Raw genomic sequence first — 22,625 nt, forward strand, 5'->3', positions numbered from 1 at the left:
AGTATTTTACACATTTGAATGTAGCTTCCATCAACAATACTAATCTAGGCCCCTTGCTGAGCTGTATTTTACAAATCTAGCTCACTTTAAGGGAAACTCATTAGCTTCTCCCTGACGCATTATGATCGGTTACGTAGAAAGCCAGCAAAACACGAACCTTAACCTTAAATTAATCCATTCAGTACACTTCCTCACATTCCGTTCTTGGATGGAACGGAACAAAAGAACACAACATGAAGCGGCAGCAGCTGCCACAGCAGGCAGGCAGGCAGGCAGATGTATGAATACAGCCAAGCAACCCATCTGCTGAACCAAAGCCCTGGAAATGCTCTGGTTACCAACAGGCGCCCTTAACCCCACTCCCCTGAGCATCACGGTAATCAGATGAGCGCAGCACCAAGGACCGCGAAAAGCCCAACTTAGTTAAATTGACTGGAGGATTACACAAATACCAAAATCAGTCATTTTGTACAAATTAGATATTTACAGCCCACATACAACTGCGCGGCGGCAACACAGGCCTCCGACAAGAAAGCGCCCATAATGAGGTTGAAAAGCAAGCTTGAGAAACAGCACAATAAATTCATAATTTCATTATGCTTAATAGCAGGAATAGGCAAGATTCAGAAGCGGACTGAAAGAAAAGCTTTCATTCTCCACCAGGAACGATCTGACACATGGCTCTGGGCCCACCACGTTCCAGATCTGTGGGGCGGACGGTGGCAGGGTCCAGACACCGGCTTCATTATGCCCCACCGTCGGCTCTGCCGAGGGCTAAGGACACCCAAGTGACCGCTCAGGAAAACGCGTGGACAGCCGGTGACTATTCTTGTTGGTAGAGACAGGGGCCTCTTCAGAAACTAGTCAAAACTGGACGTTACTTTAACAGAATCAAGTTAAAAATATCCACCAGACCTTTTCAAACTCTTCTAGGACAAAGCAGGACACAGCAGGAGGGAGTGTGGCTAACTGGTGTGTGTCTCTACCTCCTTGGCAAACAGTATAGAAGTATAACTTGTAGCAGTGTAGCTAGGAGGTGTGTGTGTGTGTGTGTGTATGTGTGTAAGGCACTCTGACTTCTCTGTAAACTCTTTCTGATAGATTTGGGGTCAGATAAAAATAACCAATTTCATCTGAGGAATGCTTCAACAAGCAAAACAGAGAAGTGTTTTTGTTCACCGCTTATTCCGTCAACAACCTAATAAAGAATGAGTTCACATCAGAAAAATGCCCGAAATCTTAGACATCTTTGGAATTTAACCCATTGATTTCCTCTTACAAGCACACCAAGCACTGCGTGATACTGACCCACTTGGGACACGGAAGCACGCACGGCGAAGACGTTGTGGCCATGCCCTGAGCGAACTCGGTCATGAGTTCTGCTGGTTATGAGGATATGGAAGTGAGCAATTCTGCTGAGGAGCCACTCAGTGAGGCGGACACCACCCGCTCCCACCTGCCCCGCTCCCACCTGCCACCACTCTAACGTATTCCTACCACGGAGGGAGCGCTGTCTATGAAAACGTAAACAACATTCCCGCTCACTGTCAGCACTGCAGACATGACACCTGAGAGGGTCTCCAGGTCTGGGGCTTTCAGGTGACAGCTGCCAGCTAACAGCAAAGGTCTCCTCACTCTGCCACTAACTGCCATCAGCTTTCTGATCGGCTTTCTCCAGATGCAGAGGTCAGACGGGAGAACCGGGCACACGTGAAAGCCCTTCTGACGGAAATGTGCTGCTTTGCCAGAGAACGCCTGAAAATCCAGAGCCTGGTAGTGGAAATCTCCAGTGCCAAATGCAACAAATAATGATAAACTAAACGTGTGCCTAACCTAAAAAGCTTAAAAAGTCAGTCTTCACTTCGTCGAGGCTCGCTCTTAACTTTCCAGGAAATAAATAGGTTCCGTGGGCTCGCTAACAGCTTAAGCCTGCCACGCACCCTACTTTGCAGGCCAGCTTAAGAAAAATAGTACGGCTTATACGTTCTGGAAAACCGTGCTTCATGTCCCGACAGCTTCCTTGGCTGGAGCCCACCAAGCATGGGGGAGAAATGACATAGCCTGGGAAGATCCTGGCCCCCTCTGCGCTGGGGGAAGGGAGAACAGAGGCCCCCTGGTACCCTCCCTCCTGTAGGACCACGGAGCCTGGGGGCATCCAGAGCCAGCGTGGAGCCGCAGCAATGGAGCTGGCAATTGCATTTTACCAGCGAAGGGTCCAGCAGAAGGGGAAAGGAAGTTGTGCGGGCATGAGACAAAACAGGGCCTCACTGAGAGTAATTATACCAGACACTTGGCTTTGTTCCCCTCCTTCCGGTTCCCTACTCATTCCCATTAAGAATCCGCTCCCGGAGGCATGAAAAATGCCAGCATTAAATGATATCAAGTAAGCATGTCACCCAGTGCAGCTGTGACCACACTCAGGTGTGCCCCCGGCAGAGGAGTTAAAAAACCTGTGGCTCTGCAGTCTCCCATCGGTGACTGCTAGCATTTGGGCCGTCAACACCACTCGCTCCTTTGCTGACCCCTGGGACCAACTGGCAACTGTGCCAGGGATCTACCTGGTAACTATGCTCTATACTTCTGACCTGAGCTAACCTAATTAATTGATTTTGGTCGCCTTTTCATTGGATTAAGACCACCTGAATGCCCAGGTTACAGCAGCAGTATATGATATTCTGGCTTTATAAAATGTTTAAAATAAAACTCCATTGTGAAGATTTCATCCTTCTGCACACTCAATGTCTGCATTGCCTACGGCTGTACACTACTGTCAAGTGGGCCACACCTGAGTCACAATCAGAAAAAAAAAGCGTTCACTTTCTAGGAGCTATGTATTAGAAGTAACCAGGAAAGTGAAATGCATTTTCATAATCTCCACTTAACCTTTATGAAACCTGGTGTGAACTGAAGGAGAGTTCACCAGACATATGCGTTCGGAAGTGAGCAAGGGGGTGCAAAACTGTCACCTAAGAGAACTATCAACATGGGCAGAAGTACACCACAACGCCAGCTACAAGCAGTTCTGAGCCGGTGAGCACTTCCGGGCCTCCCGCCCCAAGCTCCTCTTCACAGATGAAAACCCCTTTTATAGGTTAACAGGACTAAGTGTCTTATAAAAACATCTTAGTGACAAACAGTTCCCCAAAATGGAAAGTGACACACGAATAAGATGGCAGGAGACTGAAGCCAACCTTGGGCCTCCTTTATTCGGGGGCATTAAACAAAGCTTCTTCAAAGAGAAGTAAACTCAATCCCTTCTAAGACAGTTTCCAGAACAAGCACGCAAGAGAACCAAGAAGGGACTGCTGGTCACTGCCCTGGGAACAAACATGCACACCTAAACAAGTAAACAGCACAAAGAACCAGCAATGAGCCGAGAATGGAGCTCAATGCTTGCCAAGCCAAGGACGTAGCTCAATGCTTGCCGGGCCGAAGAATGATTGATGTGGCTCAATCATTGCCTAGCACATATAAAACCATGGGCTCAATCGTTAAAAATTTTTTAAATTGAAAATAAAAAAACAGCATCGCAAGCAACAGCTACACAAGAGGTCAACAAGAAGTTATGAACATTTAAGAACGTAAAATTACTTCATAATAGGTTACTTTTTATTATCCAGTATCACAATGATTACTTAATGTGGAGACTTCCCAGCCTCACCAAATTTAACCAATCCCTATTTGCCCCATGATTCTGAACACATGACAGCATTTGTGCATTTGAGTTTTTGTTTGGATTTTTTGTTTTGTTTTGTTTTTTCAAGGCAGGGTTTCTCTGTATAACAATACTGGAACTAGCTCTCAAGACCAGACTGGACTCGAGCTCACAGATATCCTCCTGCCTCTGCCTCCTGAGGGCTAGCTGGGATTAAAGGCGTGCGCCTCCACCGCCCTTCTGTACACTTGAGTTTTACTGTAGCACCACAGAGCTGCAGAATTCTTGTCAGAAACAGGCAAATTCCAAACACCTGTCAGATGCAAACGGTTCCTCTAGTTCAACCATGTAGATGGCAGAACTCTGCCAGGAAGGTCTGTACACCGTGGCAAGTGTGACGTCCTAGGGTATGTGCTGAGATACTGAGGATTTCTTGGCTGCAGCTAGTTTCACTTGTGGCTCTTTCAACTTCCCTACCTCCGAAGGACCTGAGAAGAACAAGCAGATTCTGGTGGGAGAGAAGCGTCCATCAGTCTCCAAAGGTGTGAACTGGTACACAGCACACCAGTACCCTCACCATAACCTAAAGAGAGGTCACTCACACACCAAGAGAAGAACGGAATCCCTGTGGTGTTGATAAGTGGACACATAGAAGATTAAAGTGCTCTCTGCTGAAAACCCTGGACAGCGCCCATGGGCGGCCATCTCTCTACCCCAACACAGCCTCCAACGGCCAACTTGGAAAGAGGAAAGTCCAGGGGGGCCAATGCTTGCTGTTGGGAAGGGCATCTATCCAGCTGACAAGCACCCAGATGAGAGACTCAGAAAGTGCTTCCAAACAACATCAGAAGATCGGTTCATCACCAGTCAGCTTCAGATCTGCCTCCTGGACCAAGGGGTGCCCTTCTGGAACTCTCTGGCCTAGACCACACTTTCTTCCTCATTTATTTGTTTGGGCATTGCTGATATGCTATGACTGTGCTGTCTATGCCAGCAGCTACTAGCCACATGTTACCATTTAAAATCATCAAAATTAAAAATTTTTAAAAAGCAGTTCCTACTCTTACAAACCACATTCAAGTGCTCAAGAGCCATTCACCAGACAGTGCGCACAGGGAACCCCTCCCTCGGTGCAGAAAGCCCAGGACAGCAACTCTGTGCACTTCTCCCTGAAGACCCTTTCCAGAAAGAGGCCATATTGAAAAGCACCCATTCTTGATCACAAAGGTTGGTATTATTTCAAAGACCAATACCATCCCTTGTGGTGTGGAATTTTTTCCAAATACCCATTTGAACTACACTTTCAACCTATAAAATCTCTCCTTTCTCTATTTTCTAACATTTCTGTTTTTGAGAAGTCTAGCTGTGACAGGAATAATTCTTAACTATACAGAAAAGTGTTCAGAAAGATAGGCGTTCCTTCTGAAAACCTGCCTTAGTCCAAAGGATGTATCAAAACTAAAACTGGGAGCTGGGTGTGGTGACTCGCACCTTTAATCCCAGAACTCAAGAGGCAGAGACAGGTGGATCACTGTGAGTTCAAGACCAGCCTGGTCTACATAACAAATTCCAAGCCAATGCTACAGAGTGAGACCCTGTCTCAAAATCACAAGTGAATGAATGAATGAACGAATGAATGAATGAACGAACGAACAAATGAATGAATGAAAACCATGGGACTGATCACGCACCTCAGGGTAGCAAGCCTGCTTGGCAAGCACATGACCCTGGATTTGATCGCCGGAACCACAAAGTAAGTTTTAAAGCTTAACAAGGATTGCATGGAGGGCTCTCAGTTTTATCAGCAGGCAATAAGCAGTGGTGATGACGTAAGACCGCAGGCAGCCATCTGACACCCTGCATACACAATGCTGAGCCAAACAGATGTGGCCCTGTCCCTAGGCAGCTGGCTGCTCCCGCAAATCCCCTCAAACATTCTGAACTCGCTCAGTTTGCTCACCCTGCCTCAGGTCCATCTGGACCTGGACCACCACTTCCTCTTCATCCTCCTCCTCCACCACCTCCTCATCCTGGTCAGGACACTGTGGGTTAGTGAAGGACATGAAACTGAAAGGTGCCCTGGTTCTGCCAAGTCCCAGGCATGGCCAATCCTCTGTAGTGCTATTGAGTCATTTCTTGCTTCTCCTGAAATTCTTAAGGGCCTTTCCTTGGCTTTCAGGACCCTGTATAAATGTTTGAGTGTGGCTGGATGCATGCTGTCCTCAGGTGCCCGAGTACCACTCCATTCTGAACTCCCAAAAGTCCTTTCCCTCTGCCCTAACACTCCCTTCTGAGGTACATCAAGCCTTGAAGAATTAACAACCACCCCCTCTGCAACCTGTTTTCCTCTGGCCTCCTCACCCCCCTCAAGGGCAGCCAGGCTTCTTTCTCATCTAAGGTCCTTGTTGACACCTGTCTGAAGATGTTTCCAGACTCCCTCCTCGAGCTGGTTCTGAGACCCTCCCTGGTAGGGCCACCTAGCTGAGGGTTACAAAGCACCACACACTCACTCTGCTTTGTGTTTTGTCAACGCCCTGACTCTTCCTGGGGACTTACCACTTGAGCAGGGGTCTAAGGACAGGAACAGGGAGCTCTGCCTGCTAGGAGAAATACAGTCTCAGACCACCCCAGCCCCACGATGGGATCTGCATAGGAATGCTGGGACACCCTGCTCTCAGACTGGGAGTTTTCCCTCTGTCACGGTATGGAGGACCACTTCAGGTGAAAACAAACAATAGCAAGAGACACTTGCTTCAGGGAGCCACGCAAGGGGTACAGTGACAAAGCATTTAAAGGGGAAGAGGCCGCCCTGCTGGCATCTGCAACTGGCCAACAATACTGACTTATCCAAAAAAAAGTTCCTCCAATCCTCAGTGGCAAATCTGAAGAGCAGAGGGCATCTAAGAGTGATTTACATTAAAGATATGTCCATCTGCCTACCGATCATCTCGGTAAGCAAGAAAATTCAGTTAACAAGAGTCTAGTGCTACATTACACAATGTACTATTTCACAGGTTCTTGCTGAAACCTTTCAGTTATTTCTACATAACCTGAGATGTCTGGATAGTCTAAACTGCCTTTCAGATGAGAACCCCCCTACCCCCACGAGCTGAGAACTGGTATTTGCTTTAAAGGTAACAAATCAAAAAGCACTGGGCAAACAACTCAGGACATTGAGGGCCCAGGTATTTTTTTCTAAATGATTAAAATGATCATATTGCCCCATCCCCAAGTTGTGCCACTCTGGTACAAAAAAAAATCAGAAATTACATCCTTCAGAGAAAGGCCTTCACTCTGCAACCCAGCCTCAACTGTCATCCCTGAAGTCAGTTCCTTGAAGGTAGGGAGACCATGAGCAGGCAGGAACCAGCCTGACCGTAGCCCAAAGGAGCTCGCCTCCTACCATACCTAGTAAAACAAATTCAGCATGGTCTTCATGCTGCATGCAATGCAGCATGGCCCTCACGCATACTAATAATGCCAACCGCAGACATCGGGCAGTACAAGAGCCGTGAGAATGTACACGTCCATGCACACAATTGTACTATGTCCTTGTACATTAATGTGTATCTAATCTCATAATGTTTAATGTTATCCTAAGTAACTTTAACTAACTTGAAATTGTAAATGAATACAGGAGATAGAAGAGCAAATGTAGAGGCAGATCCAAAAGTACATAAACTTTTTAATTAACATTTAAACCAGGCAGCGATGGTGCATGCCTTTAATCCCAGCACTTGGGAGGCAGAGCAGGCGGATCTCTGTGAGTTCTAGGCCAGCCTGGTCTGTAGACCTAGCTCTGTAGAGCTACTTTAGGACAGCCAGGACTACACAAAGAAACCTTAAGTTGAAAAAGAATTAAATTCCCGACTTAACCATCCTGCCAAAGACTGAAGGAAGACTAATATAAATTTTATAAAACTTCCTAACTGGGTGGTGGTGGCGCACGCCTTTAATCCCAGGACTTGGGAGGCAGAGGCAGGTAGATCTCTGTGAGTTTGAAGTCAGCCTGGTCTACATAGTGAGTTCCATGACAGTCAAAGCTACACGGAGAAACCGTGTCTCAAAAAACAAACAAAAAATAAAAATAAAAAACTAACATCAGAAAGTATTTCTCTACTCACTTCTTATCTATTTCGAGCCTCTAGTTTCCTCTACACACATCCATCTTAGAGCTAAGCCTCCTAACAAATGAGTGTGAAGCAGAACCAGGGAAGAGATACCCTGGGGCCACCCTCTGTCCAGGTACCCAGGCACCACAGACTCCTAGAGGACACCAGAGGCAGGCAGGACAAGGACAACATGCTAAGAGCAGCCCAGCCCTTCTATGGGGAGTGGGCTCTTGGTTTACTTTCCAGAGCTGAGCCAGCCAACTGCAATGGACATTTCCTATATTCTTTTACACTGAAAAGAGTTCTGGAAAGCGGAAATACTTTTTTTTTTCAGATTTCCAGGGGAGTTTAAAAGTGTGTTCACTTGGGTTGGAGAGATGGGTGGGTGGGCATTAAGGGCACTGACTGCTCTTCCAGGGAACCTGTCTTCAATTCCCAGCAACCACACAGTGCCTTACAACGATCCGTGCCTTACAACTCCAGGTTCGGGACATTTGACACCCTCTTCTGACCCCTGTGGGCACCATGCATGCATATGGTGCACAGACATATATGCAAGCAAAATACCCATACACCTAAAATAATTTTTTAAAAATATAAATGAACTCAATGCTACCTGACTTGAAAGGCAGAATCAGGAGGTCATTAAAGGGGGTTTATGACATACTGGTGTCTTAGTCAGTGTTCAACTGCTGTGAGCAAAAACCGTGACTAAAGAGCAAGCTGGGGAGGGTTATCTGACTCACACTTCCACAGTGCGGTCCATCACTGAAGGAAGTCAGGACAGGAACTCACAAAGGGAAGGAACCTGAAGGCAGGAACAGAGGCAGAGGCCATGGAGGGGGTTGCTGCTCGGTGGCTTGCTCTACATGGCTTGCTCAGTCTGCTTTTTTATAGAATCTTGGACCACCAGGCCAAAGGCAGCACCGACCACTACGGACTGGGCTCTTGCCCATCAGTCACTACTTAACAAAACGCCCTACAGGCTGGCCCACAGCCTGATCTTAACAGAGGCATTTTCTCCATCGAGGCCTTCTTTGCTCACGTGACTATAGTTTGCGTCAAGTTACATAAATCTCTCCAGCATAACTAGCAACATTCTTTTCCCTAGTAAAAGAAACAAACTTTAGGCAACACTACAGATAAATATAAGTTGTTCTCTTTGCTAGATCAGCACATGTGTGGTGGAAGGCCTTGCCTGTCGTGAATAAACTAGAACACACTTACAAGCAAGTACCATAGGATAGAAAGCAGGGGGCCCTCAGCAAGCTGGAGGGCCTTCTAGGACTAGCTGATGCCTTGGGCACCAGACTACTACCAAAGAGAAATACTCGGGAATCATTTAAGATCAGATTTCCAGAGAAGCGAGCGGTGTAGCAACAGACAGAAGCACAAAGGCGGTCGAGACGTTTGAAGAGCATCTGAGAAAGTGTTTTAGAAAACTGCAGGTACTCTATGCACTCAATAAGCAAAGCACTCAATTCCGGTTTCAAATAAATCGGGTTGACAGGTGAGAGGGAATTAGGCCGGAATGCAGCGCAAAAAGTTTCATACCCACTATTTCAAAATCATTTCAAACTTTAACACAGCTGTAAAACATCTTTACACCTACATTTACTATATTCAAGTATTTTCGAGGCTAATCAAAACTGCCAGTTTTATGCCGCTAAAGCCACCCTGATGTGTCTCTGGGCCAATTCAATGCTCTGCTCGCATGAGCTTGTGATTAGAAAGGGTTTTCTCCACAGTTCCATATATTTAACTTTGTATTTTCCTTTTCTCCACAGCTCCATATATTTAACTTTGTATTTTCCGGCACCTACAGGCAAGGCTCAACTCTAGGCTGCTCTCTCTCATTCGACAGAACTGTGTAGGTTTCCTTCCCCAAACAGCTCTGTGCTGCCGAAAAATTAATTTGATAAGACACTTTCAATATCTAAGCAAATTTACTCATAACCTAAATCTTTTTATTACATTGGATTTCCTAACAAACTGTTTGTTACTATTTTCCCCACATCAACATGTGATTTTGAAAGCTGACTGTAATACCCTGATTCCCCCTGAAAGTCACCTCCCAAGCCGGCTGCTTCTGACTCTGCGCTTTCCGTGTGAGTGGGCAAGATTCTTGCAACTAGGCTGCTATTGCAAATCTTGGGTTTCAGTTCGAAAAGAAGGCTTCCATCTCCAATGTCTACAACGTGTTCGTTTTGATCACAGATTAACTCTGAAGTACAGCTTAAGTTGGCAAGACGGAAGGACAGACCCTCACAGTAAGAAAGGTTCCATATGGTCAGATGAGTTGCGTCCAGACCTGGAGAGTAACTGCAGTGGTTTAGGGCTGCCTGGGAAGATTCCTCGGTTTATTTTATACTTGGTTTAAGCAGAAGATTACAGGAAGAAGCAGACACCTATCCAACTTTAAAATACGGACTAAGACCTCAGGCAGCTGCACTCATCCATTTCTAAGATTTTATCAAACTTAACCGTAGGCATCGGCTGCTAATTAAGCTTCTGTATTAAAGCTGGGTGGTAGTGACGCACACCTTTAATCCCAGCACTCGGGAGGCAGAGGCAGGCAGATCTCTGTGAGTTCGAGACCAGTCTGGTCTACAAGAGCTAGTTCCAGGACAGCCAGGGCTGTTACATAGAGAAACCCTGTCTCGAAAAACCAAGAAAAGATTTGTATTAAGACTTTAGGTTATTATCCTCAGTAATCACATTTATAGCACATCCTACCTAGCCACACTCTAGGTTCCAATCCCAACATCTACCGCATCTACGAACACAGAGAATTCTCTACCTCATGCCCATTTCTCAGAGGTAATTTTAAGAGGTTTTGCTATAAAACCACCACGAAGATTCTAAAGAGTTCAGCTGGGTGTGGCGGCACAGATCTTTAATCCTCGTTTAGGAGGTAGAGGAAAGAGGATCTCTTGAGTTCCAGAACAGCCAGGTCTATGCAGTAAGACCTGTCTCAGACAGACAGACAGGTGAAGGCAGGGGGGGAATGAATCCATCTAAAGATTTCTCACTGTTTACTTGGTTTCACACCAATCCACACCAGTGGCAAAAGCAAACATATCTCAGATTTTCATGTTTGTTTTGTTTTGTTTTCTGAAACAGGGCTTCTCTGTGTAGACCTAGTTGTCCTGGGACTCCACTACCTGACTCTAAAACTCCACTACCCTAAAGTAGTGAAACAGCTTCTAGTTAAAAGGGGGGGGGGGTTGAGTTTTCCAGGAGCTACTGGGCTAGTCTAGGAACTCTGGAGGTCTGCAGACCAGGCTGGCCTTGAACTCACAGACATCTGCCTGCCTCTGCCTCCCAACTACCGGGATTAAAGGTGTGCGCCACCACTGCCCAGCTCTAGACAAAACTTTTACACGCTGCTTTGTGCTTGAAACTGTCTGGACCACCAGTATCTAGATAACTTGCCCTCACTGCATGCAAATTTTGTGATTTCAGGATTTGACCTGCCAGAATCAGGCACCATTCTGCAGAACAAATGCAAGTTGTCTGTTTCTTTGACTATGATGGAGTTCTTCCCATTCTTCTTATTGTTAAGCTCTGACTATGGGCTATATTTTGATATTTCTTTCTAAATATGTCCTATACCTCCCCCTAGGTAAGCACACGAAGGAAAGGTGGGCATGCAGAATCAGCCATCTTACAGTGGCTCGGTACACAAGCAGCAGCGCCTTTCCCGGCACAGAAGCAGCCTGGGCTGTGCTGGCTCCTCCGGGCCTTCCTCATACAGGCAGGCGCATGAACTGAAGCGGGAATTACAACATCAGTATTTCTGCTAATCCTATGCCATCCAGAAGAACAGCACGCTCTGCTACCTCCCTAGCTAACGCTTGTGTAATCACCTGCTCTGGCCCTTCCCAAACCTAGGGAGGACAGGAAGCATAGCTGGGTGTTTGTTTCCTACCAACGGGGCCGAAGAACCTAGCAACCTTCTACCCACATTCTCGGGCACCGAACAGAGCTACATCCCCAAGCTATGAAAGAGAAAATTTAAAAACTCAAGTTTGTCTGTCAGACTTGCTGCAACCAGAGCTTAACAGTCACGTGCCTGGTGCTACTGAATTAAGTGGGGGAAACACAGAGGATTTTCATCAAGATTCACAGGCGAGAACTGAGAGGTGAAGGCGTGTGTTCACAAGCGTGCAAAGCTCGGGGGTCGGTGCTCAACACCAAAAGATAACTAAACACCAGACTCTTCCCTGTGGTTGAAGAGCACAGAACACACTCAAATGTCCACACACATCAGGGAGCCTATGTGTGTGTGTGTGTGTGTCTGTGTGTCTCTGTGTGTGTCCACACACATCAGGGAGGCTGTGTGTGTGTAGGAGAGACGGTGTCCCAGATCATGAAGGTCCTATAATCCTTCCTGAATTCAAGCCATTGCCAAGGCGTGAGCTATGGGAGTAGAAAGACAAGGCTTCAGAAAGTATCACAGTACTAAAACGTAGAGCACACGGTAGGGAAAGTAGGATTTAGTGTAAGACAGGAGTCAGGAAGATCTTGGCACTGAGGAGGAGATGGGACAGCCACCAACCACACACTCTCTGGCTTCTGGACGACTGGGATTCCGGTCTGGATGAGGGAATGGTTAACATCAGTCACTAAACCGTGGAGCATAGAAGGCAGGCAGGATTGTGTGGGAAGGAAGAGGGGTACAAGGTGAATTCACGTGGCTCTCCCGAAGGCAGAGTACGGGGAAAGCAAAATGCTAAGCAGAGAGGGCCGAGCAGAAGATGCTGTGCGAGCGAGCCATTCACCATCAGATGGAAGACACAGTCTTGGTGGAGGGGAGACTGTCAGAGAACGTGCGGATGAGGGGAGAAAAAACCCAACAGTCCTGACATGCATGTGAGGAAACAGCATGGACAGAAACCACCCCAAGGACCCAGAGTTCTTCAGGCTCCAACAGCACCGAGAAGGAAAACAGGTACTGTGTGGTGCTAACCGTGCAGGGAACTGGTAACTGTCCAGGCACACACACAGTTGGGGCTGCAGCAGCTCAGGTTCCAGTGAAGAACAGAGACTGCTTCTAACAGCTGAGGAAAGAGAAGGCTGATCAAGAACTAGTTAGTATTTGTCTACTCAAAAGGAAGATGGAGTTGGGTGCAAACCAAAGCCAAAGACCCTGGAAGAGTTCTTTGCCTTCTACGGGCCTCAGTGTAAGTGGGAATGCCAACAGTATTTACTTCAGAAGAAGCATTTTCATTTACAAACACAGCAGTGCCCCGCTTCTGGTAAGTACTAAAAGCATTGTTTGGTAACACATGCAAACACACGCCAGTACAGATGCCAAAGGAGGTCAGGAACCACCAAAGGGGAAGGACGGGAAGGAAAGGCCCGAGGCAGAAGAGGACCAGTCGGAAGTCTGTCGCACACAGTTGGCATAGTGAACTCGGAAAGAAGCAGGTGGGCTTTGTTTTAAGAGACTGCAGACCAGGTGTGGTGGCACCTGTATGTAATCCCAGCACTCAAGACAGGCATGAAGATCTGTGTTCAAGGCTAGCCTCAGCTATATTCATGAGTTTGATACCCATTTGGGCTGAAAGATTTTTGTCTTGAAAAAGCAGGTGGAGGGGAGGGCAAAAAAAAAAAAAGGTGAAAGAGGAAGGGAAAGGAAAAGGAGACAGAACAGTGTGAGCCACGCAGAAGGCATGTGACCTGCCCTTCCAGAACCTTCTTTGGTTTATAAAGTGCTGTTAAACAGCCTGCCCCCAATTCCTGAGGAAGAGATCAGACTGTGGAAAAGCACTCAACACAGAACCCAGTACATAAGCAGCAGTCAGAATGCTCAGACACTTCCGTGCTTTGACCTGAAAAGTAAAAAAGTATTTTTATTCTATGTGCTTGGGTGTCCCACCTGCACGCATGCATGCACACCATGTGTGCGCGGTCCTCACTGCTCCCTCAAGTGCAGTTGCAAATGGTTGTGTGCTGGAAGGTGGCTGCTGGGAACCAAACCAGGTCCCCTCTGCAAAAGCAGCCAGTGCTTGCCCTCTGCACCCCTAACCTGAAAACTATAAACATTTGAAACGTGGCAATCTGGTTGGGTGGCCTGGGTCTGTTGTCACAGCCTCTCAGTCTCCAGGTCTCAGTGTCGTACCGGCAGAAGGCAGAGAAGCAACACCTTCTTCTTCCTTTTCCAAGACAGAGTTTCTCTGTGTGGCCCTGGCTGTACTGGAACTCTCTCTCTGTAGACCAGGCTGGCTGGCCTTGAATCCACAAAGATCCACCTGCCTCTGCCTCCAGAGTGCTGGGATTAAAGGTGTGTGCTATCAACACCCGACCAAAAGTGCCACTCTTAAGATGCTAATGGAGGCTGTTATTTTGTTTGTTTTTTGAAACAGGGTCTAGCTGTGTATCCCTGGCTGTCCTAGAACTTGCTAACAGACCAGACTGGCCTCAAACTCAAAAAGATCCACCTGCCTCTGCTTCTGGATTTCTGGGATTAAAGGCGGGTTCTGCCACTCCCAACTAACCTGCGAGAAAGTCAGTGATGGAAATACTCAATGAGGTAATTTCTAAAATTCACACTGCTAAACACCTTTTATAGAAATAACTTCAAGAAACAATAGATCAACTGGTTTTTTAAAAAGTGACTATATAGACATGCCAAATGCATGTTACATCATCAGCTCAGTGAAGCTTCAGAGAGGAGGGTTTGCTTGGTTGGTTTGTGGTGTGTGTGTGTGTGTGTGTGTGTGTGTGTGTGTGTGTGTGAGAGAGAGAGAGAGAGAGAGAGAGAGAGAGAGAGAGAGAGAGAGAGAGAGAATATATGTATAAACACTATGTGTTTGTATGTGCAAGTCTGTGGCAGTCAGGAGACAATGCTGAACTCCCATAACTGGAAACTGTTAGCTGCCATGTGGGTTTAGTTCCCCTGCAAGTGCAGTGAGCATTCTTAACTGCTGAGCCACCTTCTCCAGCCCTGAAGCTTCAGTAGGTAAAATTACTAAACTACTGCTAGTAATTCTGATGTAGCTAACTAGTCCCTCCTGCCTAAAAGTGCATCAGCGCCTAGCTTTTTTACTAGGCACATTGTGAATTTCTGGGGTTAAGTAAACTCACTTCTCAGAATGCATTCTCTTAGGGCCCGGTGAAGAGGCAGCTTAGGGACCTTGTGCCCCCAGGCACCTACAAGAAAGGAAGCAGGGCCTTGGATACTTGTTGGCAGAGGAATCTGCAGGCCTCCTTTGTATAGGGGTCCTGAGACAATAGGGCCAGCTGAAGCACTCTCTCTGGGAGTAAATGCACGTATCCTTCTCCCTCCACAGAAACAAGCCTTCCTGCACAGCTGCAGCCCTTGCGTTAGGAACAAGTCAGGGTTCGGAACACACACCCCATACTACATAATGCTCCAACAAGGACTGCATCTTAAACATCTTTTTCCCATTTCCCATGAACTGGCTAAAAATAACTTTACTGACAAGTAAGCGTCAAAATTTCCTTCGTGAATAAGCAAGGAAGGTAGATGTCACCGAAGATGCTGTGAAGATCAACCACTGTGGACACCTCCCCGTAAGAATGTTCAGGACGGTAAGACATAAGCAAATGTCTACCAACCACTGTGGTTGTCTGAGGGTCGACCTTGGAGCACCTTGTTCCTCAGAACTCCTGACTGTGCAGGTGACAGGCAGTTCTCAGCAAGAAAACAGGAAATTCCATCCCCAGAGCCACCCTTAACATCAGCATCTACAACCTCACTGTCACAGGACACTCTAACCGGTTCCCTTAACATCCCCATCCCTCAGGGCCCACCATCAGCATGATTCCCCACATCTGGAACCTAAAGCCTGCTTCTAGGGTCACATTTGAAGGGTCTGGAGAGAGAGAGAGAGACAGAGACAGAGAGAGAGAGAGAGAGAGAGAGAACACCACAACGAAGGGGATCCCAGCCTCCCAAAGCCACAGAACAATGAAGGACTAAGAAGCAGGAAGGTAAGAGCTGCATTCAAGGTCACCACCCATGAGTCAGGAAGAGCCCAATCCTGACTCACAGACCAGAGCTCGCTCCACACAGGGCTGGGCTCACTGTGACCATTTTCCCCAAACATACAGCATGTGTCTACACAGTTGACAGGCTGGCAATCACAGCCTCTCAGACTAAACAACTGTATTTATGCACAATTGCAAAACAGCTAACAGACGTGTTGAGGCCAGCCAATCTTGAAAGAGTACATGGCAAGGCAAGGCATGCTTTGCGGCAAGCTTCCAACTCAAGGGACACGGTGACAACCTTCTACCCACTGGTGTGGAGACTGCATGTGGCGTCCTTCCTCCAAGGTCACTGGTTCCAAGACACAGCAGTCATCCTAATAATTTCTGGTGCACTGTGAGAATGGTTTTCTTTAACTTGCAATGCACTCACACCCGGACTGCACTGCATCCTTACTCCAGATGGGCCCTCTTCAAGACCTGCGACCTTCCAGTGGCTGTCAGAAGCCACTTGGTTCAAAGCAAACTAAGAAGCAGACTGCAGGACTGAGGAAAACCTTTTTTCTAAGAACACCACTGCCATTCAAAGACAAGTGACTGACAAACTATGGTTCTGCAGACTTAAGGATTTGGCAGGCGTTACAGAAACGAAAGAAATAATCTGTCATTTCAAGGAAAACAATTGACAGCTTTGTTTGCCAATGATAAAATTTGAGCATTCAAGCAAAAATCAAAAATTTGGAAAACCGGTATCTACTGCCACGAGCCTGACAGTTTTCCAATAGCTTTTAAAAGACTTTTCTGGCTTTTAAAATACAGTGTAAGGAAATGCCAGTGTTTGAATGGTTTATGGAATTCACTGAACCAGTATTTTCCAAACAGCCAATGAATGATACTACAAACCAGAACGGCTTAAAACACACACACTGAAGGAGCTGGAGAGATGGCTCACTGGTTAAGAGCACATGCTTCTCTTCCAAAGGACACAGGTTTGCTTCTAAGCACTGACATGGCAGTTCACAGCTGTCTACAGCTCTAGGTCCAAAGGGTTCAATTCCCTCTTCTGGCCTCCACCATCACAGGCTTGCACATGGTGCATATACATACATGTAGGCAAAACACTCATACATGTAAAAAATAAAAAATAAAATTTTAAGACACATTCAAAGTGCATGCACCAGTAAGGGTTAGTGAACCCAAGCACAGAAATTACACTGATCAGATTTAGTTTTCAAATTGCAAGTAACCTTTAAGAAACTATCCTTCCTTTTCCCAAGACAGGATTTTTCTGTGTATCCCTGAATGCTCTGGAACTCACTCTGTAGACCAGACTGGCCTCCAACTCAGAGATCTGCCTGCCTCTGCCTCCTGAGTGCTGGGATTACAGGCATGTACCATCATAGTCCGTTTTAACCCCCCCTCCATACATGTCCATGTAAAGCCATACCTGGTTCATGTTCTTTAATCAAAACAGCAAATCACAACATACCAACTGTGGAAATGTCTCTGAGATCTACTGTCTGAACCAAGCATCAGAGAGATTTAAAGGATATGAAGCAATCTATTTGTCTTCGCTCAACTTTTGTTTTTGAAAACAACTATTATTTTTCACAAAATGTAACTGTCTGGGAAATGTATAATTTGATATGGCTATATTAGCTCTAGAAAATAATTGCTTTTCTCAAGTTACTTAAATTAGCATTTAATGTAACTAAAGAAATGTTTTAAAATTAATAGCTATTTGTAAAATTGCTTAGGTTTAATGTGTAAAATAATAACTATCAATAGACAAGACTTACAAAAGCTCTTGAGGCTTAAGGGTGTACAACGGGCAAGAGAGGCTCACTGAAGACCCAAAGTACTGAATGACTAGCATTACTGACTAATAACATCTCTGAAAAAGCAGCATCCCTCAAATTTTACTTGTCTAAGTAAAACACACAAACATCCACATGTATATATACATACATACACATAATACACATTATATACGTGTACATATACACGCATATATATACTTTAAGTGTGACAAAACAAAACAGAACAACTAAAACCTTTTGGAGCACAAGGTCTGCAGAGAAGTAGGGCCACACTTAGGGAGCACTAGAGGCTCTGTAACCTCCATTCCACAGCCACCAAGACATCCAGACACCCTGACAGAGGAGGACCCAAATACGGCATCGCCACTGCGATTTCAGCTGCCTAGCCGCCATGTGTGCTTCCAAGAGAAGGTAGAGAAACACAGAGAGAGTCTAGAGGCCAATGAAGGAGACAGCCAGGCAGTACTGGGGGAGGAAGGGACAGCCAGGGAGTACTCAGGAAAGAAAGGACAGCAAGGCAGTACCCGGGGAAGAAAGGAAGGGACAGCCAGGCAGTACCCGGGGAAGAAAGGAAGGGACAGCCAGGCAGTACCCGGGGAAGATAGGAAGGGACACCAGGCAGTACCCGGGGAAGATAGGAAGGGACAGCCAGGCAGTACCCGGGGAAGATAGGAAGGGACAGCCAGGCAGTACCCGGGGAAGATAGGAAGGGACAGCCAGGCAGTACCCGGGGAAGAAAGGAAGGGACAGCCAGGCAGTACCCGGGGAAGAAAGGAAGGGACAGCCAGGCAGTACCCGGGGAAGATAGGAAGGGACAGCCAGGCAGTACCCGGGGAAGATAGGAAGGGACAGCCAGGCAGTACCCGGGGAAGATAGGAAGGGACAGCCAGGCAGTACCCGGGGAAGATAGGAAGGGACAGCCAGGCAGTACCCGGGGAAGATAGGAAGGGACAGCCAGGCAGTACCCGGGGAAGATAGGAAGGGACAGCCAGGCAGTACCCGGGGAAGATAGGAAGGGACAGCCAGGCAGTACCCGGGGAAGATAGGAAGGGACAGCCAGGCAGTACCCGGGGAAGATAGGAAGGGACAGCCAGGCAGTACCCGGGGAAGAAAGGAAGGGACAGCCAGGCAGTACCCGGGGAAGAAAGGAAGGGACAGCCAGGCAGTACCCGGGGAAGATAGGAAGGGACAGCCAGGCAGTACCCGGGGAAGATAGGAAGGGACAGCCAGGCAGTACCCGGGGAAGATAGGAAGGGACAGCCAGGCAGTACCCGGGGAAGATAGGAAGGGACAGCCAGGCAGTACCCGGGGAAGATAGGAAGGGACAGCCAGGCAGTACCCGGGGAAGATAGGAAGGGACAGCCAGGCAGTACCCGGGGAAGATAGGAAGGGACAGCCAGGCAGTACCCGGGGAAGATAGGAAGGGACAGCCAGGCAGTACCCGGGGAAGATAGGAAGGACACCTTTTGCTCTGAGGTTTACCCTAGAACACTTTACTGCTCACTTATTCTTTCCTTTTGACAAAAATAAAAATGCACTCCCTGCCCCGCCAGACTGCCCTGTACAAAGAGCAAAGGAGGTTCAAATGGATTTCTCTGTGCAGCTAGTTTTAACAATCCTATGAGAGGAACTGATAAACATTATCCCCATCTTACAGATGGTGACAGTGGCTCCTGGGGTATAAACCACTTCTGCAGCTGGACGGTAAAAACACCGCCCCCATCTTCTGAGCTCCTGCCTGGAACCTCTTCAATAAACTACCGGGCAAGGTGGTACCTGCAGCATCAGCACCGGCGGAAACAGTTAGAATCGTGACTCCACACGCCCACCCAGACTGCCTACATCTGAACCCCAATTTGTGTTTCATGAAGCAGTTCGATGCCTGAACCACTGGCCTAGAAACAACAACGCCTGAGGCTGGCAGGCACCCATCTGCCTTGGTAGTGTCTCCAACGCATCTCTGCCAGAGCTCCACACTCAATCCCGCACAGTGACTGGAACAGAACCTGCCTCTCACAGTTACAGAGGCAGGCTGGCTAAGGTCAAGGTGCTGACAGGGTCAGTTTCACTATGAGGTGGGCATCTCACTGTGTGCTCTTGTGGCCTCTTCCAACAAGGAGAAAGAAAACTGTTTTACTTTTCTTGAAGGACACTGTTAGGCTGGACCGGGACTCCATTCTTGTCTTCATTTTACTTTTAGTGCATCCCTGGGAGTCTGTCTCCAAACACAGCCACACTGGGGGCCTAGACAAGCTCTCGTATATGAATTAGGAGGGATATACAATTGAGTCCATATACTAAACAGAAGTCTGTGCTCAGGCTACCTGCAGAGGCAGATGCTGACGGTCCAGGGCTTCACCTGCAGAGTCTGTGACACAGAGAGCGGAGAGAAAGGCACCCTCTTTGCAGAGGAGCAACTGTCAAGGGAATCCCAGGGCTGACACACCCAGTGCACTTAGCTAGGACTTAGGACCACAGCAAAATGGGAGACTTCCAGTGTTCTGCTGCCACTGCAGGAGTGGTCACCGAGCAGGGACGAGGTTCTAGGACCAACACAAAACACAGATCCACTTTAGCCTCATTGCCTCCACTACAGGACCGGAGACTAGGAGGTGTTGAGTAACCTGCCAACATGCTACTGTTGAGAAAGGTGATGAGACTCCCCCAAGACTCCTTTCAGAGGCAGAACCTTGAATACTCCCTTCTCTGTGAGAATGCCTGCCCTTCAGTCAGTGATTACAGAGCCGGCCACGGAGAGGCTGGGCCTTAGGAAGCACAAAGGGCCAGAAACACTTGCAACAGTTCTCAGCGTCCCTGACAAACTGGCAAAGAGCACTAATATCCAGAGCAAGTGGGGGCAGAAAGAAAATGGACAGGTTCTACACGACTTGCAGAAGTGTGAGCTGACGGGCCCTTTTCCAGGGCCCAGGCAAGCACTCAGTACATACTCAGGATGAACGCAGACACAGACGAACATTTAGGGTTGGTGGAACAGCATTAGCATTTTCAAGAGCAAACTCAGAGTTGATTTAAATGGCCACTGACATGGACAGGAACGCGAATGGAGCTCTCTGCATCAATAAGAAAACATCAGACCCAGGATACTGGTGGGAAACATCAGTTAGGTAGACATAAGAATGACGTTCCTGAGCTGATGGGGGTGAGGTCCCCTCTGCCTACTCTAGACATGTTTTATGGTTGGGAACATTTGGGCGGAAGCTTACTTACAATCAGCCAGATGTCAGAGAAATAATACATGACAATTCTTTTCTCCCATTTGAAACAGATGTGGCTTCGACCCAAGTTCTGCTAGTTGGCGACCCTGCCGGGTTGAAGCCTTGGTTCCCAGCAGGTGCGCAGAACGCCTGCAGAGTGAGGGGATCTATGGGCACTTGGCTGCCCTTAGAAGGATCCTCTGCCTTCCCTTCATGCACCACATGCACCCACACTGTGTATATTCTAAGGAGGGAGCCCAGAGCTGGGCATGCCCTAAGCAGAATCTAGATGTTCCTTGCACCTTTCCTGCCAAGGACCTACGCAGTGGCGGCTACAGACAGCTGCTCCATTAATAGCCAGACAAGCAAACTAACCCCTAGCTTGTTTAATCAATACTAATAACAGGGAAATGTGTCAGCTCAAGGCTGATATGTACTTGACTTTCAAGGGAATTTGGCGGGGGAGGAGACAAGCACTTTGAATCTGCAAGCATCTCCATCCGATAAAGACGGGGTTCAACCACCTGCCCCAACAACAGCTGTCTGAGTCGGAAATGAAGGGGGGCCTCCAAATTTTCCATATTCACACTTTGGAAGATCTCAAAGTATTTTCAACCCAGTCATCTGAAATAATTGACTTATTAGACCCTCCCAAAAAAAGGGGAGCCTGTCATTAACAAAGCTCCCTCCTAGTCCCAGGTGACATGTTCTTTACCTAATCAATTAGTGTTAACAGCACCCAAACTACAGAGTGCTACCCAGCAGAAGAGAGTTGACCTTCAGGGCTCCTAATCACACCTCTCACCTCATCCTACCCACGCAGGCCCTGCCCCTTTAAGACTAAGTGAAAGTCATGGTGAAGATAGGTTTTGTACGGTGCCACTGCCATGACCCCCCCCCCCTGCATCAAGTCTGTATTAGTTAGCATTTGTCTTCACAGGAGCAAAGTATACAGCACTGGAAATATCCAAAAGAATAACTGGGTTCTCAGAAAAGTTCTACATAAGTATCCTGCCAAATCTAAAAACCAATGAAAGTCTTTACGTCATACTCAACAACACAGCTGCACGCCAAGTTTCCATCCAAACCACCACATATAAGTATATGTATATGGACTAAACTGTCAACCTGGGAGACAGATATATTTTTCCCACGACAGAATGAATCACCCTTGCCAAACCATCACGGAAGCAGGAGCAAGTGGCGCTACAGCACCTGGCCCTATGCACTTTGGGAAAAAAACTATCTTTGCTCAGCATTACTTAGCCGAAAAAAGGCTCAAGCTAAATCTAAACAAATAGGGGGTGCCTGATTTGATCATTAGGACTAACTTAAGAGCAAACCAGAAATCAGTCTTGAGTCCCCTTGTAACGGCAGCATCTGCTGTCTCATCAGTACTGTCAAAATATTGTCCCGTAGAAAAGAGCTCCCAAGGCCTTTGCTGCCACGTACTTGTGTGCCACGGGTCTTTATTAGCTACCTGCCTTCAGCCCGATACTGTTGTAGACCTGGGCACCCGTGAGTAAATACTGCAGACAAATCCCTCTTTATGAACTTTGATTACACCCTAAAGAAAGTAAACAAGGAAGAGATAGAAGGAAGTAAATAACAGGAGGTAAGACACAAGGGCTGGATCTTGGGGAGACACCTGGACAGAGAGATGGCATTGGGGTATAGTGTGGAAGAAGATGAGGACGGCGAGGAGGCCCAGAGAAGACCGTGTTCCAGAGGACAGATCAAGGGCAGGAACCTCCATAGGACAGCTGAGAGCAGGAGCCCATCTTGAGGGAGGGCTGCAGGAGACTGGGTCAGAAGGTGTCCCAAGGTGTCCCACAATGCTGAGAGGTCTTATACAGGGCAGGGT

General features: G+C 47.4%; 1 protein-coding gene across 4 annotated transcripts in view; it reads right to left on the reverse strand.

The window, feature by feature from the left end:
- The window catches only part of Chd7 (chromodomain helicase DNA binding protein 7), a 177,841-nt gene that overhangs the window by 119,409 nt on the left and 35,807 nt on the right, over positions 1-22,625 (reverse strand). The window lies entirely within an intron of this gene.

The sequence above is a fragment of the Myodes glareolus genome, chromosome 16, assembly GCF_982192425.1.
Source record: "Myodes glareolus chromosome 16, mMyoGla1.1, whole genome shotgun sequence".
NCBI lineage: Eukaryota > Metazoa > Chordata > Mammalia > Rodentia > Cricetidae > Myodes > Myodes glareolus.